Below are 14052 nucleotides of genomic sequence, written 5' to 3'. Positions count from 1 at the left end.
TAAATCAACACCAATTTTGGTGACAACCAAAATTAAAATATCTACCTTGATCTAAGAATCATTTCCTAAAGATTTTGAATGTACAAGTCATGAAGCATAAGAAAAAATTCAAGAAATAGATAGAAAATAGATATTGGAATTATAAATAAACTATCTCGAGGAAAATAACCTCGTACTAAGCCAAAAACGGAAAATGTTTACAAAAAAAGGTGTAAAAATAAACAAAGGAAAAAGAAAATTAAGCCCCTCCAGGGCGCTCTGAGGACGTCACCTCCTCGGTCTCCTGCCCGCCAACGATGGAGGTTTCCCCCATCTCGGAATGTTCTTGCTGTGCCCGGGCCTTGAACTTCTCAAGGTAGAGATCCCACAGGTCAGAGGGAAAAAAGGAGAAGTTGCCTTCTTTGTTGAAGGCCCAGCAATGATAGAGCATGCTCTCCATGGAGGATATTGAGGCCTCCTTTTCCTCCTTAGTAGCAGCCTCGACCTCCAACTGCTTGGCCTTGACCTCCATGAGCTCGGCCTGCACGGCAGCCAGGGAAAGGCTGATCGCCCTCCTGGTTCGCTGTTAAGGCAGCCTTTGCAGCCTGCTCGCCTTTTTGGGCCGCTGTCAGGGCAGCTTTGGCGCTTAATTCGCCTTGTTGAGTAGCTGCGAGGGTAGCTTGGGTAGCAGATAGGGCGGCCTGAGCGGACTGGAGCTTGACCTTAAGCTCTTCATTCCTGGCCCTGGCCCGAGCTATGCTGCGATGTTGAGCCAAGATTGCCTGCAAAAAGTAAGAAAGCAGTTAGGCACATACCAGGATAAGATAAAAAGAATATGTTAAGTCAAGGAAAGTTGGCTTACTGTGAGGTTCATCCCTAGTGCAGATTCCATGAAATTCTCCGGGCTCCTCTCCTCGATCGCCCTCAAGTCCGTTGGTTTGGCCTTATAAAAGTGCTCCATTGTGTGGTTCTCCGTCTCGTAGATAGTCCCCTAAAGAGTGCCTGGAATTTGCTCCAGGTCCTGAGGATTGACCGGGATGCGTACGGTGGGGGCAGGGATAATCGGAGATGGGGGATCAACCGCTGCTGTCTGGTCCCGAGCAAGACCAGAAGGAAACTGGGGAGGAGGTGGAGGTAGACCCCTTTTGTATTGAGCAGTGACAGCTGGAGCTGTCGAGCTCTAGTCTTTCCCCTTAGCCGGGGATTTGGAGATCGTTTCTGCCGCGGGTGGCACTTTCTTGGATGAGAAACTGGGTTTCTTTACAGTTGGCCCCGAGCTGGATTTCCCTTCCTGGAACATCCCGCGGATGTCGGGAGCCCCTTGTTGTGCCATCTCCTCACCTGAAAAAGAATGGGAAGTACGTAAGTATGCATATAAATTCCTCAGTGTACATAAGAACGTATATGCAATATAATAAGAAGCCCTACCCTTCGAGCTAGGGGAGGAATCTATTGCCATGATCTTCGGCCTTAGAGCCACTATAGGAGTAGGGGAACCTAAATCTATAACTTCTTGGATTAGGGGAGGTTCGGGTTCGGGTTCTACCTCAGAGCTGGATTCCTCGACATATTTCCTAAGTCCAGGGGCAAGGGCACCTTGGAGAAGGGAAGGCCACGACCTAAGGTTGGTCCCATACTCTGTGAAAAGGGCTGACCTAAAGGATAGGGTGTTGTCTACAACTATAGTTCCCCTGGGATGGCCCATGTCGTGGCGAACCACTAAGTGATCCACGCACTGAAGCAGGGTTATGTTACGGTCAGGGTCATTAGGGTGACAGTGCACGAGCTAGTTTGAGTTAAACCTAACTAGCCTAAGGTCAGCGACAACCCTATCTAAGTTCCTAAAGGGTTACGAGTTACCTTGGTCGGAGGGGCCGGCTCCTGCCCCCGATGAAGCTCGTCCCATGTCTGGGTCCCGAGCGGCTTCAGGAGCTCGCCTTTTTCGCACGAGCGGCACCTCGACTTCTTCTTGCTCTTCATAATCATCGGCCTCAGCACCCCCTTCAGGGATGGGCGCTAGCTCGCAGGCGGCTGGGTGGTTAGCCCGAGTCCTCCTCAAGGTCAGGGTTTGGCCTTCGGCAATCAACTTACACGCCAACATCGTGTCATCAGACACGAGCTGGCGGTAATCCTTCTCTCTGGATGGAAGCCCCGCCAGAGTGTCGTATTGACCACCAAGGGTCACTGATTTGGCCGTCCTCGCAAAAATGGCTGCACGAAGATATTCCAGTCAGTATACACATGAGAAGACTAAGTACAAAAAGAATAATTCCACGAGCTAAGGAGAGAAAGAAGACTTACGAGGACAGTTGAAATATCGGTGTTCACAGTTGCGAAACCCATTTGACATAAAGAACTGGTCTTTAAAGTCGTGTGGGTGGCTAGGCAGCTCGATGACTGTGGGTGAGTTCGGGAATCAGGTCAGATAGTAGAACCTGTCGCCTCGTCCTCGTTGATCTGGGCTGGCCTTGAGGCAGAAGAAGTAGAGAATGTATGTAGGAGTGGGGACCTTCCCCTCATGCTTCAAGAAAAGGTACTTCAGCCTCGTCAACAGCCGATACGAGTTCGGGGGGAGCTGGAACGACGCTAACTGCACGTAGTTGAGGAAGTCGATGAAATTCTGATAGAGGGGAAGGAAGGCCCCTGCCTTTAGATGCTCATCACTCCAGGCTGCAAAGTCGTCCTGGAGTGGGGCGCAGCTCCGTTCCCCTTCAAGCGTAGGTCAAGCGATTAAGATGCTAGTCCCGACCTCGATGTTGTGGGACAACATAATCTTGTTGACCCTCCCTTGGGTCGTGATCTTGGAGGCTATCCTCTCCACCTCGAAGAAGGCATCAGGTCTGACTACATCCTCCTCCTCCACCACGGGGCCGAACTGAGGGATAGGGGATTCCGGCACGACCTCCTTTACCTTGCTAGCTTGCTGGGATGATGAGCCAGCTACGTTCTTCTTGGACACGCCTTTCTTGGGTGCCATTAACTCGCCTATCGAACAAGAATGATGGAACTCTTAGTGGGTGACCTGGAATTTTTATATAGGCAAGAAATAACGAAGAAAGGTTGAGGATTCTAATACACTAGCTGAAGCAATCTCAGCCCGTGATGTGGTGCCACGCGCTACCTATGCTACGCCTCTAGGTTTCTTAACAGACCCCTGATATTTGGGGATCCGTATGTCAGACAGTCAGACCACTACTTTCTTTGGGGGGGCGGTTTGGGCCAATACCACCCTAGAAGCGTAGCCTCTAAGCAAACTAACGTCGAACCCTAAAAAACCTTTCATCTTCTACAAGCCGAATGGGTATTTCCTAAAATTACCGAGAAATTACCTAGTTTATGAACATCAGAATCCTAAACACATTTTAGGGTCTACTCAATAAACCTAAGTCAAAACTTATGTACCAAAAACGTTTAGAAGCAACCTAATGTTAGCGACGATGAAGTGCAGATTGGCATGATAAAAAAAAAAGAGAAAAACACTCAAAAACCAGTAAAATAGAAAACTTACAGTGTATTCTTTGACGAAAGGAATGAGCAATGTAGAATGAGAGTTCCTGGAATGATCCTTGGTGACTGGGTTTCCGAAGGTTTTGGTAACAGATTTATGGGATTTTATGAGAAAAGGAAGAAGAGTTTTTGAAGTTTAGAAGAGAGAAAATGAGGTAAAGTTTCGAATGAAAGGTGATGAACATTGAAAATTTCCAGCTCTATTTATACGTAATAGGCATAAAGAAACGTGGACCGTCCGATCAAGCTAATGCGAGATGCGAGGGTCATGTTTCGAAAGATTAAACGGCGGAAAAAGGTGGCCAAGCCATTTAATGCAATTCTTGAAACCCAAACAGACGCCAATCACGGTGTTCCACGTGTCCCATACTCAAGTGGTGCCGAACCTGGAAAATCGCGACAGATGTTTAAAAGTGCCCACCGTGTCAGTCAGAGTGACATCATAAGACACGGGCAGGGACTTGGGGGGAAATGTACGTCCTGGTATTCAGCCCGGGTCTTTCAGCCAGCTCGAGTACAGTTGGCTAGCTAAGAACCGTACTAAAGGATCTACCAGTTATTATTTCCTCTGCGAAGGCAGTGCGACTCCCCAGGTAATAACACGAGCTGAGGAATACGAAGCATTAAGAAACGAGCTGGAGATGCATATGAAGCAAAACGTCCTTGACACGAGTTGACGTTATGTTCAGGTCGGGGTACTCTACAGATCTGCCATTTCCAGGAACTTTTATAAACCCGAATACGTAATATAAACGTGTGTGATTAGACATCACATGTCCGATTATCCCTGAATTCTTGGACACGTAATATAAACGTGCATGATCAAACATCACATGTCTGATTATGCCTGACGACCCATGATCATTTTTACCTAATGATTAGACCATACCTTAATGTAAATTATAATATTCATCATTTGTGTAAGACAAGTGATAGGAAGGATTTGTATTCACGTGATGACCCTGACCCCTATCCTGGATGGTTCTTCTATAAATACCAAGACCTTGGATAGGGAAGGGGTTGGGTTCTTTCTCTGTAATGCAATACTCTGCAAAAATATAGAGAGATATACAGTAACAATATCGACTCATGGACTAGGGGGATTTTAGCCTTCGAACCACGTAAAATAGAAACGAGTGTTCTTGATATTTCATTTCTAACACCCCTAAGTGTTATTCTCCTAGTTACAGTTTATCCTTAAGCACTAATTTATTCCAGCTAATTTCGTAATACACTGTTGGCAAAAAACTGCGTCAACACACTGTTACACATTTACTGATTCTTACTAACACCTGATATGCTCGTGTTTAAATGTGAAAAAAAATCATTATATTAAATACTTGCATTATAATTATTCAATTGTTTATCATATATTTCTCTGCTCAAATTGCTCGAAAACTTTTCGTACATAAATAGCTCTACTATATCCACTATAGTGTATATCTTATGAAAATAACTCAGCTTTATCTGCCAGAGCTTGCATTCTACATAAATAGCTCTACATTTTTCTGCCAAAGTTTACATCCTACATTAATAACTTTGCTTTATCTACGGGAAACTATGTTCTACATAAGTTGTTATGCTCTACTTAGATATGCCAGAGCTCTACTACATTATACATACAAAGTTTCACTCTTATCCGCTAGAACTAAGCATTAAAACATTTGCTGCTTAACTCTATCAGAGTGTCATTTCAACCTGCTACTTGAATTTTTCTAGGGTAACCTAAGTCATCTACTCGAAGTTTTCTACTTTTCGGTAGCCTAGGTCACATGAGCTCTTCTTTCCTTTCGTCTTTTGCAAAAAGAAATGGTACGTGAAGGTGAGGGATCTCTTCTTGGTGAAGGAAGGCTAATTGTGGTGTACTGGCTTACTGCTTCTACCCAACAAAACAAACATTAGGCTGAAGCATAGCCACACAGAGATCTACAATCTGTAGTAACTCTCAGAATTTTCACTCAAGACACCCGAGGAAAGCTCCTTTGCATCGACAAAGTTACTAAACAAAATGCTCTTCTTATACTAGATTCTTCCACTCTCTTCATTCCCTCATTCAATAGTTGAGAGAAGATTTCCCTGATGTAGGTCACCTTGAAATTGGTTGTAGCTTCCTTGCTGGAAGCATTGGCAACTTTTGATCAGACTCTCTTCCTTTAACACTACTTCTGCCTTGGCAAACCCACCCTCTCAAGCACCTCTATCTTGGGCAGAAGCTAGGGACTTCCCGGTTGCATGGGGAGTAGATTCATGTTGTACATGCTCATGCATGATTGGCCTTTACACCAATAGGTATATCACTGCCCTTTCTTTGCTAAGTAATGATTGCTCTTCTTAAATATATACTTTAATCCTGGTCTAGAGAAGGGTTGTTTCTTCATTTTCTCCTTTGTCTTGGCACTTGAACTTTGATCTCAATCTTCTTCTTTTGAATCATCGCTTCCTCATTTCCTTGTGTCAAATTGGCTCGAGTCGACAGACTATACTATTGAATGTTCCCTAGTTTTGAGAATTGCAAGATTTTTCTGAAAGAGTGTTTAGCCACAAGAACTTGGTTGAATGTTCCCTAGTTTTGGTCGAAGGCGTGGGATTTATAGGCAATTGTATTCTCTGTTTTATTTGTTTGAATCCGATAAATGCCTTTAATTTCTTGGTCAATGATCCCACTGATTTCACCAACTGTCTTTGACATTTCATGATTTCCCCATATTTTGAAAAGTCTCAGTCGCATGCTCTAATTTTTCTGGTTAGATCGCTTGTACACTGGCAAAGAATATCATTGTACTGATCGTAATTTTGATACCTTATATCTTTTGACCGAGGACCTTCTTGCTTGAGTACTGTGTTACTTCTTTATTCAGAACATTGTGGCTTTATTCCATGCTACGACCCTTGTAACCAATAAAGCCATACAGAGCATAACATTGTGCTACAATTAAAATGACTAACCTACAATCTTGGAAAATGTTGTACAACTAAAAGAAATACTTTTCCAGGGACATACAATTCCATGTTCTTGGTACCCTCTTCCCCCATGTATTTATTTTAGTGTGTATGTGTCTTTGTCAAGCACTTTAGCTACTTGATATGGGACTTCCCTATTAGGTTCTAACTTCTTCTAATTCCCAATGACTCGCCTGAGCACCCACTCCTCCTCCTTAAATTTGTAGGGGTGGACTGGTACTGCTACTCTTTGAGACTCTAGTACTTTGCATTTCTAATATGATCTACTTGTTTGTGTTCTTCTATAAGATCAAGATTGTGTGCAAGTTGAGCATTTTTCAAGGCTTCAACTGCAGATATTTTCGTACGAAGTGTCAGTAAGCCTATTTCATTTGGGATCACAGCCTCTGTATTGTACACTATTGTGTATGGGGATTCTCCAGTAGAATTTCAACGAATAGTTTTTTGTGCCCATAAAAATATGGGTAGGTCATCTAACCAAGCTCCCATCCTTTCTTCCAAATATTTCTTGATGTTAGTAAATATGACCTTCTTGGTTACTTCGGCTTGGCCATTCCCTTAAGGGTAACTAACAAATGAGAATCCCAAGTAGATCTTCGAGCGCTAGCAGAGCTCTTTCACTTAAGATTTATTGAACATGGTCCCATTGTAACCAATTATCTCCATCGTAATTCTGAACTTGCATATAATGCACTTCAAAACAAAATTTAATGTATCCAATCTGCCCACAGTGTTATACGCTTCTCCTAAATCCCACTTAGTATAATAATTTGTCGCAAGGAGCACTTATCTTTTTCCACCAGGTGTCTTGGGTAGTTCTCCTTCAGCATCAATTCCCCATTTAGAGAACGTCCATGGAGCTATCGCTGTATACAAAACATGTGATAGCTGGTGCACTAATGGTGTATGCCTCTGGAATTTGTCACATAACTGAGCATACCGCCTGACTCAGTCATCATATATGGCCATAAATACCCGGCTATCAAAGCTTTATGAGCCAAGCTCCTCCCTCTTGAATGATTGTCGCACATCATCTTAGGAATTTCTTTGATCAACTTCATTACTTCGTCTAGTCTCAAACATCTCAAGTACGACCCATCTATTAGGAATCGCATTAGAGCATCCATCCAACATTTAGTGTTTGACTCTACATTTTGATAAGCTACATTGTTGCTCAGTGACCCTCATCAGGATGGAGGATTTTCATGTACATTTTATGGATTAGGCTTTCTTAGCTAACTCATCAACCGTTTGATTCATTTTTCACGTGATTTGTTTAAGCTCAAACACCGTGAAGTATTTTTGTAGGGTGACAATAGTATTCAAGTAGCTTTTCATATGTGGCTATTTTGTGTCAAAATTCCTATTAACTTGCTCTGCCATTAAATTGGAATCTGCTCAGACTCGTAACTTTTGTACTCTAAGATTCTTAGCCATTTCAAACCTATAAATTAGAGTTTCATACTTTGCCTCAATATTTGTAACTTTTTCTTTTAGCTGAAGAGCTTCTTCTATGCGCAGCCCAGATGGAGTCTCGAGGACAACTCCGATCCCAGTTTTGAGAGTGTTCACCATCCATCTTAGCTCATTGTCCACTCCCAATCATCTTCTAACAATACCACATCTTCATTTTTATCTTGTTCAAACAAGTTTATCTCAACTAAGAACTTCACCTTTCTTAGTTTTCCTGGGCACGAAACGCACATCATAGGCTGAAAGTTCTATAGCCCATTTCGACATTTGCCCGACAAATTAGGCATTGATAAAGTCTATTTTAGAGGATACTTAGTTAATACTATACCGCATGGGTTTCAAAATATTGTCTCATCCTTTCCTTCACAATCATTAGAGCTAGAAACAGTTTCTTCATCATGTTGTACCTTGTCTCTACATCTAACAACATTTTACTGGTGTGAAATATGAGTTATTGGTGTGAAATATGAGTATTTGCTTACCCTCAACCTCATGAAATAGCATTGAACTCACTATTTCCTTTTAGACAACCAAATACATGTAGAGCTCTTCATCAATAGTGCAGTACTCAGTAATGACGCGTGGACAGAGGTATCTTTTAACCTTGTTAAAAGCTGATGTTGTTCCTCCCCTTATAATGCATGGGAACTATTATTGATACACTGAAAGAAGGGATCGCATTTATCCGAAATTTGCAAGATGAACCTCCCTAGAGTCGTGATCTTTCCTGCTATATTCTCCATCTTTCTCACAGTCCGCGGCTCAGCTGATTCAGATAACATTTCCACTTGAGTTAGGTTAGCCTCAATGCCACGTTTTCTAACTATATGACTCAAAACGTGCACATATGCAACCCCAAATGCATATTTTGTCGGATTCAACTTCATATTGTACGTGTTGAGCACGTCAAAACATTCTTTCAGATGGTCTTGACTACTATATCATCAATATACACCACCCTTATCTATCTCAGTTGTTCTGCAAATTTTTTTCATGAGCCTCTGATACGTTGCCCCAGTGATCTTCAAGCTAAAAACCATGTCCTTGTAGCAATAAAGGACACGCTCGGTCTTAAACACAAAATTTGTGACATCCCAAAATTCCTAATAAGGATTAGGGCCTTGATTAGGGTGTTGAGAGGGCATAAGTTGAATTATATGTGAATTAACTGAATACTTATGTGAATTGCCTGGGTTATATTATTATATGGCTGATGTTGAACATTTAAGGGTATTAAACATGCTTATAGGCCCGTTTTTGTTAAAAATGGTATTTTTATAATTTTAACCCATTGTGGGCATATTTGTAATTATATGTGTTATATGTTGGAGCCCACATGGTTATGTGGGTATATTTGAGATATTAGGCAGGAGTCGGTCCTTTTGAGCAAGATAGCGGTTTAGTCACAACAGGGACTTATACCTAGCTCGGGGCGAGCCAAAGGGTATTTTGGTAATTTAGTGAGTTACCGAGACTCATTGGAGTATGAGTTGTATTTTGGGGAAAATAGTGGTATTTGATATTTGGCGGAATTAATTGGGAATTATAAGTGTAATGTGAGACGGGAGGGTAAAATGACGTTTTTGCCCTTAGTAGGCTTTGAGAGGGAAGTATTGCCTTAGGGGCATTTTGGTCTTTTAGACCATTAGATTCACATGACTTGGCTGAGTTGATAAACTCAGAAGCTAATATCTCTCTCTCTCTCTCTCTAGTCTTTACAATTTGAAGATAATTTTAGAATAAAATCTTGGAAGCAAGCTTGCTAAGGATTTAAAGTGGCTCTAGTCAGAGTTGGGAAGCTTGTGAGCTTAGTAATCAACTGGGAAAACATTTTTATCTAAGGTAATTCCATGTCTTTGAGTTTTCGTTTTTGAAGTATTATTGGATTTTAAGTTTTGGAATGAGTTTAACACGGGTTGTTATGTTTCTGGGACAATTTCCAAGGTCAAAACTAGATAAAATTGTGTTTTGGGGCGATTTTGGATAGGTTTCGATCTCTGAAATCGTTGGAAATTCGAGTTCGCAAGGATGCACCACGACCCTTACGAACTTAGAGGACAAGGATGTTGCTTCGGATCTCCTTGGCGCCACGACACTACCCAATGGGTTTGGGCTCGGGGCTCTTTGACTTGTCGAGCGCTGCGACCCTTAGTATGGGGCACCGTGGCTCTAATTGGGGAAAATTAGAAATTAGGTTCTTAGGTTATGGTAGCCCAAACCTAAGGATTAGGGAATTGGTCTACTGCCCTGGTTAGTAGAATTCAGATAACCGGAGGTTTGGACTCTGTCCGGAAGCCTTTAATAGTTCATTTCTTGACAGTTATTCTTTGTTATGGTTGTGACTAGGGTGAACCATTAGGCTCGGGAGGACAGGACCATAATCGGGGTCATCATATGCTATTCACTCAGGACCTGGACTGTGGTTAGGGCTTGAGCTCAGTTATCGAACCTTGTTGTATTAATGCTTAGAATAATTGTCTAACATGTTGATTTAATTGTGCATACATGTGTTAAATGATGACTAATCATCTGATATACTTGATTGAAAAGGTCAGCTTATAAGCCGAGGGCGGCACTGGCGTGTTGAACGCAGGCCGAATTGGAAGGGCCAATAGAGAAGCTTGGCTTATAATTCGGGACGGCAATAGCGTGCTTAACGCAGGCCAAACTAGCATGGACAATAGAGAAGCTAAGCTTATAAGTCAAGGACGGAAATAACATGTTCAATGAAGGCCAAAATAGCAGGGCCAACAGAGTAGCTCAGATTATAAGTAGAGGATGGCAATAGCGTGCTGAACGCAGGCCGAACTGGCAAGGCCAATAGAGAAGCTCATCTTATAATTAGAGGATGGTGATAGCATGCTGAACATAGGCCGAACTGGCAGGGCCAAAAGAGAAGCTTGACTTATAAGTCAAGGATGGCAATAGCGTATTGAACACAGGCCGAAATGGCACGACCAACATAGAAGCTCGGCTTATAAGTTGTAGAGTCCAAGAACTTTACTTAGCTAAGTTAGATAGTAGTATAATAGTAATAATAGTATTATCTTTATAACTATGGATTTATTGGTTCAGACCGGGATTTATTTGGACACTCATAGTAGTACTTGTAGATTTTCTAAGTTTACCCTATAGTTTAGGAATATTAATTTTAACCTAAGGTTTGATTAATATGACTGATATTGAGGATAATATATTTTATACTATAAGGTTTAGATAAGATCCAATAAGATAATAGCACATGTCATGTATAGGTTTAATAATGATTAAGTATTTTGAGGAATAAATTTATTAAGGTTAAAATTTGAATACCCTAGAGTCAGTCAGCAGCTTTGAAAACGTTTGAGGGCTTAGTCAATACTGTTTACTCAATTCAAATTAAGCTAAAAATGTGTAATTTCGTGTTTAAATATTCAGCGTATGCCGATATATCACAGCTATAGGGGGCGATATATCGCAGTACGAAGATACGAAAAACACGAAACGTTGCACGATTTCCTCGGGCATAATGGCCCAGGCGATATATCGCCTCCTTCAGTGTGTTTTTGAAAGTTTTAAAAAACGTTCTCATTCAAATCTTCAACCTCTTGATAAGTCCAGCATCTTTCTGAACGAGTCTTCAGCCTCTGCTGAATGATAATTCAAATGATTTTCATATAAAAAGCCATTATTTTTATTCAAGTTAAATGAAGATCTTTTCATTCCTAAACTCTATAAATAGGACTAGTACCTAGCCATTTATTCATCTATTACTCTAAGTTCAGAGGCTGCAAGTTGCTAGGTTAGTGTGAGAGTGTAAACACTTGGGTTGGGAATCATAAGCTTAATCACTATAAGCTTACCAAACATTTGGGAAGTAAGGTTTTATAGCATTTCGGTTCAAGGTTTAGATTGGCTATAGAAGCATTCAAGGTATTCCACACTCTAGTTCATTTGGTATTATTTTCTTTATGTTCTTGTAGTCTTCTACTCAGTATTCTAACCTTATTCCTTATTCTTGGTTAGGAAATCTAAGAACTTGCACATAAGTTTTTGGTAAGTATATTCTTAATGGTATAAGTTCTTCCATTCTTTTCATCTCATTCTTTTTAGTATACTCACTCTCCCATTTATAGCTTTTAGGAGTGTTCCAAAGTCCCAAAATATGTTCTCATATCCCGGTAATTTGGTAAGGAAAATAGGATAGGATTTATGTGTTATATGACTTTATATGTTATCTTATGATTATATGTTATCTTATGATTTTATGTTATGTAATATGCTATGTTAAGTATGTTTGTAGACTTGGGCATATGACCTATACAACTAACAAGCCCCAAATAGATTATGGGCATATGACTTGCTTAACTAGCAAGCCCCACTAATCTAATGGGCATATGACTTGTTTAATTTATGGGACCCCAAGTAATAATGGCCATTATAGTACGTATGTGACATAAGTGTTATGATATGTTTTATGTTTCTTTATGAAATTTATGTATATGGTCTATGTGTTAGATTTTTCTTGCTGGGCATTAGGCTCACTCCTTTTATGTTTATATGTGCATGAAAATAGCTTTAGTGGCGGGAAAGGTTCTTGGAAGCTTGGGGAATGTGTATTGAGGCGGAATGGATTCAAAGAGCCGAGAGTTTCGATTCGAGGATGAAGTCTTTACTTATGGTTTTTATGTGTATTTTTCCGCATTTATTTATGTAATCTCTTTTAAATACAATTATGTTATGTTTTGATTTTAAAACAATGGGATCCCATATCCTACTTTAAATTTTATGTAAGTTTAACATTTGTTTTTACGAGTTTTTAAATAAAGTTATAATCATTTCACTTGTAAGTGTTATTAAGGATTAGTGTCTATGTATAGTTCTCGTTAATGGTCCAAGGTCTAGAGTAGTTGGGTCATTACATAAGTTGTGGGTGGCAATAACGTGCTGATTGTAAGCCGAAATGGTAGGGCCAACATAGAAGCTCAACTTATAAGCCGTGGATGGAACTATCATGCAAAACACAAGTCGTTATTGTTGGGCCAACCTGGAAGCATGATATACACTTGAACGACTCTATAGCCACTCAGAACATGGAGCGTGGTCCATGCTTGACCAACTCCATAGTTGTTTCCATGGGGAAAATGGTGTGATGGGTATCTGTATGGCTCAATGGCAACTTAGATGGATTGAATGCATGCTTGAGTTGATTATAATTGCTAAGCATGTTATTTATGATCAGTAATCTATTGAATAAATGTTTATGAATTTGTTTTGGTTTCTTCCTGAGCTTTGGTTCACTGGTGCTAGTGGTGCAGGTAATGGCAAGGCAAAGTTGGACCAGCCATGAGTTGGAGGGCTTCAGGGGCGGAGTGTACATATGTGGCCTTCTCGACCTCCACGGTCGGGATTACTTGCAGGAACTAGGGTTGAACCCCTAATTTTGCTGCCTAGGTTGGCCTTTTGTATCAATGTTTTTTATGTATCAGTTTATAAACTCTTTTGAGATCCTGTGTTCAGAGTAAAACTTTTTAATGATTACTGTTTGACAAAAAATTGTAATACCTAATCATTGGGTTAGTTTTAATTACATGGATTCAATCCAAATGACTCATTTAGCGAGTTAAGCACTATTGAAAATACACAGTGTAACGGTCCTGTATTAGTAGGGCATTACAAAATTGATCCTATCCTCCTCTACCTTTTTCTTCCCATTCTTCTTTGGTACTACCACTGGGTTAGAGGTCCTTGCAGAATACAAGCACTCTTCAATTGCTCGAATCTATAACAATCTTCCCACCTCCTCATTGATCACCTTGTTAACCTCTATAGCAAGCGTCTAAGTTTTTGTTTCACAACTAGAAACAGTTTATCAATGTTTAGTTGATGCGTCATAACGGCTAGATTAATTTCTAGCATGTCTCGTGGTGACCAAGAAAACGTTGAGATGTTCTTTTTAAGAAACTCCACTAAGGACTTCTTCTACTTTTCATGAAATTGGACACTTACCAACACGGTTTTCCCTAAATCTTCCTCATCTATTTTGACTTCTTCAATTTTGTCAATTATTACTCTAGGCTCTGTTGTCTCCTCTTCATTTTCCACCGCCTTTAATTATGCTGGTAAATTGCCTTATAATTGTTATACGAGCTC

The 14052-nt window shown here is 40.8% G+C and overlaps 1 long non-coding RNA gene across 1 annotated transcript in view; it reads left to right on the top strand.

The window, feature by feature from the left end:
* Positions 1-13619, top strand: part of LOC133788730 (uncharacterized) — a 33680-nt gene extending 20061 nt beyond the window's left edge. Inside the window, exon 4 of the long non-coding RNA XR_009873353.1 lies at positions 13218-13619. This is a non-coding gene — a long non-coding RNA (uncharacterized LOC133788730). The remainder of the gene's footprint in view (positions 1-13217) is intronic.
* Positions 13620-14052: the final 433 nt, after the last annotated feature.

Source organism: Humulus lupulus, chromosome 7, assembly GCF_963169125.1.
Source record: "Humulus lupulus chromosome 7, drHumLupu1.1, whole genome shotgun sequence".
NCBI classification, from domain to species: domain Eukaryota; kingdom Viridiplantae; phylum Streptophyta; class Magnoliopsida; order Rosales; family Cannabaceae; genus Humulus; species Humulus lupulus.
The sequence above is the reverse complement of the archived record's forward strand: the minus strand, read 5'-3'. Positions and strand labels throughout refer to the sequence as shown.